Raw genomic sequence first — 6,000 nt, 5'->3', positions numbered from 1 at the left:
ACCTAGCAGTTCGAAAGCACCCCAGCGCAAGTAAATAAATAGGTAACTCTGTGGCGGGCTCGATTATTGTCAGAAGCAGCTTGGTGGGTGGAGCTGGATTGTCATGCTAGCTTCCTCGCACGTGGATTGCTAAATTCCAAAGGGTAGGTGCTGCAACACTAAAGCCCCAATTCCTATACAGTGGTACCTCTTGTTATGAACTTAATTCATTCTGGAGGTCCGTTCTTAACCTGAAACCATTCTTAACCTGAGGAACCACTTTAGCTAATGGGGCCTCCCACTGCCACCGATGCGCCACCGATGCGCAATATCTGTTCTCATCCTGAGGTAAAGTTCTTAACCCAAGGTACTACTTCTGGGTTAGTGGAGTCTGTAACCTGAAGTGTTTGTAACCCGAGGTGTTTGTAACCAGAGGTATCACTGTAGTGTGCATAATGGGTATTTCAATAAGATGGTATCTGCAGGAGGCGTCTCCTACAGAGTCCAGTGAGTGGCAGGGTATATAAGGGATGAGATGATTTTTTAAGTCCTGAGACTGAGAAGCAGGTTTCAATCTATGTTCGGATAATATCCGGGTGCCATTTTGAATCAAGATGGACGAAACCTTTCAAAACTGCACTGATTAGAACCACTGATTTCAAAACTACACTGGTTTTCTTTTCTTTCTTTCTTTGTATTTTGTATTTTAGAATTCCTGAGTGGCCCTAAGTTCGAAGCTGCTAGTAATAAATAAATCCGCCTTCACTTTGCCAGAAAGCGTGGACAGACCTTGAGATATGAAATCACGAATTAACCAGGTTCATCTACAAGGAAAAATGCAGAAGAAAGCGAGCAAAATGTCTATGGTGACTATGAGAAGTGCAAATTCAGCACTTTAAAAGGCTCCACTCAAGAAGGGATTTTGTACATTGGGTAGGAAAAGAGTTGACACAAGATCTCTCTCCTGTTCCATAGTGGGACATTCAGTACCTCTTTACCTGAATGCTAATCTAAGCATTGACAACAGAAAGTAATATTTCAGACTTTGTTCTAATGAGCCTGTTTAATGCCCTCCCCCGCCTCCGGGTAGTATTTAAATCCAGCAAATCATAATCCTCAACTAAGAATGGTGATTAATGAGAATACAGTACTAATACGAAATTGCCTACAATTCTGTAATGATAATACACATGGATTTACATGGTAAACTTTTATGAAACATCAGCAATTAAATAGAAAGTGTGACTAATTTGCTGAGCATTAAGTGCTGACAATATGTTGATGTAGCTGGTCCAAAATCCTTAATAACTTCATTCATCTCTCCTACCTCCCGCAGTGTAAGTGGAGGATCAACTGTGTGCACATAGTTCATAAGAATATCTTGACAATAGCGCTTCACATGGTGCTTTTCAGCTGGCAGCTTCCTAATGATTTTTCTTCCTTTTTTCAAAAAAAAGTATGAATAAGGTGCAGGGGCACGGTGAATGCTGGGAACAAGAGAGTTAGAAGATGGCTTGAATAAAAATCAGAACCCCGTGATTTTCTTGCATTGCATGAATTACAGAATCCTTCGTAATTTCCTTCCATATATACACTTGTAAAAAAAAAAAAAAAAGCTATTTGATAACAACCGAGTAAGAGAGAATGATGAAAGTGTTTTCTGAACTTAGAAGTAAAGAGCTGCAATTACTTGAATGCTCTGCTAAAGAATCTTAATGGGGATTGATACTAGTGCTACCAGTAAGGGACAGCCAAATTGGTCCATTTCCAGTCTACATCATTGTTACATTTGTTTACTCACAATTCTGGCATTGTCACTTTCACATTTGTTCCCCTGTAAGTCCATCTCTGTAATTAAGAAAATAAAATTTCCACTTGTCGTTCAATTCACTTTTGGGGATGATTCACAGTTATCAAAATGACCAAACCCTCTCTCCTAGCCATCTCTCTCTCTTACTCAAATCCTTACTGGGCTGAGTTGCCATATTTTGAAGAGCTAAAAAGAGGACACTATGATGATTCTCATTTTAAATACCCCTACTGTATGTAGGAGCAGAGATATCACCTTGCCAACAAAGGTCCGTATAGTTAAAGCTATGGTTTTCCCAGTAGTGATGTATGGAAGTGAGAGCTGGACCATAAAGAAGGCTGATCGCCGAAGAATTGATGCTTTTGAATTCTGGTGCTGGAGGAGACTCTTGAGAGTCCCATGGACTGCAAGAAGATCAAACCTATCCATTCTTAAGGAAATCAGCCCTGAGTGCTCACTGGAAGGACAGATCCTGAAGCTGAGACTCCAATACTTTGGCCACCTCATGAGAAGAGAAGACTCACTGGAAAAGACCCTGATGTTGGGAAAGATTGAGGGCACAAGGAGAAGGGAACAACAGAGGACGAGATGGTTGGACAGTGTTCTCAAAGCTACCAGCATGAGTTTGACCAAACTGCGGGAGGCAGTGGAAGACCGGAGTGCCTGGCGTGACCATGGGGTCACAAAGAGTCGGACACGACTAAATGACTAAACAACAACTCTGTATGTAGGCTGTGGAAGCTGTGATATGTTGCCGAGGGGGGCAGGAGAAGAGAAGAGGAAAGCAAGTCTTCAACCACCAGTTATGTCTATGTCTCATCCAGAAAGTATAGCTGGAAACATGTTGGCAAATTTTATAAAGAAAAAATCCACCCAGACGTAAATTTTACCCCTGAAAAAGAGAACGTGTCCTGGAAAAGGAAAAACTCAGTGAGAGGATTATGAAATCCAGGAGGAATAGGTTCTTTCCTAGGTTGTTCCTGTAGAGGCTCCTGCAATAAGATGACCAGTTGGAGCTACCAAGAGCTCAGAAATAACAGCCTCTTCTGGCAGAAACATGGTCCATAAGGTATCTCTTGAACATCACTAAGTCATCACCAGCGAGTGAGGGGATGACAAAATGATGGCCAACAGAAGAGGGGGGAGCTGCTACACTAGATTGCTGGTTAGTGGGCATGTTTGTGCAGTGCAAATGCACAGTGGAGTTAATCTGTGTCAGGGACTGGGCAGAGGAGGAATGGTGGAGACCACCTCCCCATCCTAACCCTTCCAGGGAGGGGGAAGAGGAAGACAGTATAGATTTACTACAGGGGTTTGAGGGAGGTTGCAGACCAGAGGCAGATGAGGGGTGTGGCATTTGCCCTCCTAGGTGTGTGACATCATACTGGGATCATAAGGAAAGGGTTAACTAATTGTAAAATGACTAACCAATAGGAACCCAAGGGGAGGAGTTAGAGTTGTTAAGAAGTCAATCTGGAGTTAGAGAGGAGACGGAGAGGATAAGTCTGTGGGTTGGGCTACTCTGGTGTGAGAGAGTGAGAGAATCTGTTAAGAGGAGTCAGTCAAACAGTTGATCTAATCAGTCAGAAGGTATTAGGAAGGTATAGGCCGGTAAAGAAACTAAAGTTAAGAAACTGACAAGAATATTATCTGAGAAACCATAAACTTGTTAATACTTATATAATAAACTTGTTTATTTGGTTCAATTTTAACAACTGTCTGGACTCAGTGTGTACCCGAGAGTAACGGGTTGGTGGCAGTGGGGAAGCAAGCACAGTGGATCAATAGACAGTTAAACGTCCGGCGACACTGTGTGATCACCACAAGGGGGAATGTTGGGAAATCATGGGAAAGCCAGAGCAACACCTGGCTGACAGGTTGTCACTAGAAAACATTCCAGACCCTCCATCTCCCAGAACCCGGCAAGCCTTAAAAGTAAGGGATCAAAGAGCTCAAAGACAGAGGACACGTAGCCACACCCATAGAGGAGGTGATGAGAATTATGAATGAGGAAGTGGGAGAGAAGGGGGTGGAGATTCACTCAGAACAATGCCATTATCCTAGAGGCTGGGTTCTATAGCCTATTTCTGTAAAGATTGAAATAAAAAAGGACTGTAAGAAACTTTTCATTGTCTTTATACTTTCCTGGGCAACCAGCTGGGAGCCACTGACAGCATCCTGATAATCTGGTACTTCTACCAGTGCATGTGCACCATGCCAATCTTGCCACAGTCTTGTCCCAGAACATCTCTCTCCTGGTAAGTAACAGTGACCAGTCTGCCAAAAAGCTACCATAGTGGCTCTTGTTAAGCCATTTCTGATGGGTGGAATGACAACAAGAACAGCAGTTCCTTGGCTTCATCAGCTAATCCAGACACCAGAGACTTTAAAATTTAGGTTATAAATGTGTGTTTTTTGATGGGCTATATATTTCCGTGAGAATAGTGGAAATGGTTCTCTTTGTATTGTGACTCACGGCAACCCTGATGAATTTTTTAAAAAGACCAATCCTTTCATTCCTTATTTAATGTTTTCCCATTGAGCAGAGAGAGAGCCTGAGGTATGCAAAACGTTGTTTTAAAAGGAAAGAACGATGCCATGACAGAAAGCCATTCCAGTGGAAGGGGGCAAAAGCTCTTGGCCCGATTACGTTTTCATTTTCATGGAAAGAAATGGTTCTTTAGTTGGTGTAGAATTCCATCGTGCTCTTCAGAAATTCTTTTAAATGGCTACTCTACAGTCAGAGAGAATGCACTGCCTCAAACTGAAGGAAATATCCTAAGCTGAATACATTCCTTAGGATAAAGGAAGTGTCAGTTCTGTCCTCTTAAACTGTCGAAAAATGATAATGCCATCTAGATAGCATGCATTTAAATGTGAATGCGGTTTGAGATATGTACCCAAACGAAGACAGCTGTAGATAAATCTACACCTGAACCGGCCTATCTTGGAGGCATCTAAGCAAAGCATCTTTTAAACATTCTGAAAGGTGAATACACAGGAAGGTGTCTGAAGCCGTCAAATATTTGCTCCTGTTACTGATTTAATAGAATTCATGCCAGCTCATACATTTAGAGAGCAGCAATTGGGGGCATGCTAAAAGAGGTTTAATTCCTCATAAGTCTGGAAAAACCAGCTCTGTTGGACCCCTTTTTAATTAATTAAAATGATCTTTTCAATGTGTCCTGCTATGTTTTCACTCATCGGGGATTTGCTTGTTTTATATTGCCTTGCAGTTTTCTATTATACCGTCATTTTTTCAGTTTTGTTGGTCGTTATACACACATATGGTATTTGTTGTTTTGCAAACTATTTATAGGGACTATCTTAATATTATGTGGAATATAATATAAAATAAAATAAAATAAAATAAAATAAAATAAAAAAGGCTTGGCAGGTTAGGAAATAATTGTATACATATGCAAATATCCCTGCCCCTCTCTCAAGTACAGCAGCCTGTGATCCAGGTTATATAGATTAGCAACATGGTGTCATCTGTGACAGAATATAATTTTGGGGGGAAAGGCTTTTCAACTTCCCAAAGTGGTAGGAAGTTTCAGAGGCAGTTGCTATAGGGCATATTTCTTCCTGAGTAGAGACTGCTTGAGATTTCTGATGCCCCCACTTCCCACCCGCAAAAAATAATAATGTTTATTTATAATATATACATTTAAGATACTGATGACCTGTCTTTTGGTTTATGAAATTCTCAAGGCAGCCACCAATTAAAAGGTCAGTATGAAACATCATGATAATGTTAAGAAAAACATAAGTGAAAAGAAAAGAAAAATAAAGCAGATAAAGATCATAAGCAGCATTAAAATCAACATTGGGGAGGGGAATTATTCATTAAAATCCCAGGCAAATAAAGGCATGTCCATGTGGCATCCAAAAAGGTAAAGGGACCCCTGCCCATTAGGTCCAGTCGTGGCCGACTCTGGGGTTGCGGCGCTCATCTCGCTTTATTGGCCGAAGGAGCCGGCATACAGCTTCCGGGTCATGTAGCCAGCATGACTAAGCCGCTTCTGGTGAACCAGAGCAGCACACGGAAACGCTGTTTACCTTCCCACCAGAGCGGTACCTATTTATCTACTTGCACTTTGATGTGCTTTCGAACTGCTAGGTTGGCAGGAGCAGGGACCAAGCAACGGGAGCTCACCCTGTCACTTGGATTTAAACCACCGACCTTCTGATCAGCAAGTCCTAGGCTC

The sequence above is a fragment of the Podarcis gaigeae genome (assembly GCF_964106915.1).
Source record: "Podarcis gaigeae genome assembly, chromosome: 10".
NCBI lineage: Eukaryota > Metazoa > Chordata > Lepidosauria > Squamata > Lacertidae > Podarcis > Podarcis gaigeae.
This window is presented reverse-complemented; position numbering follows the sequence as displayed.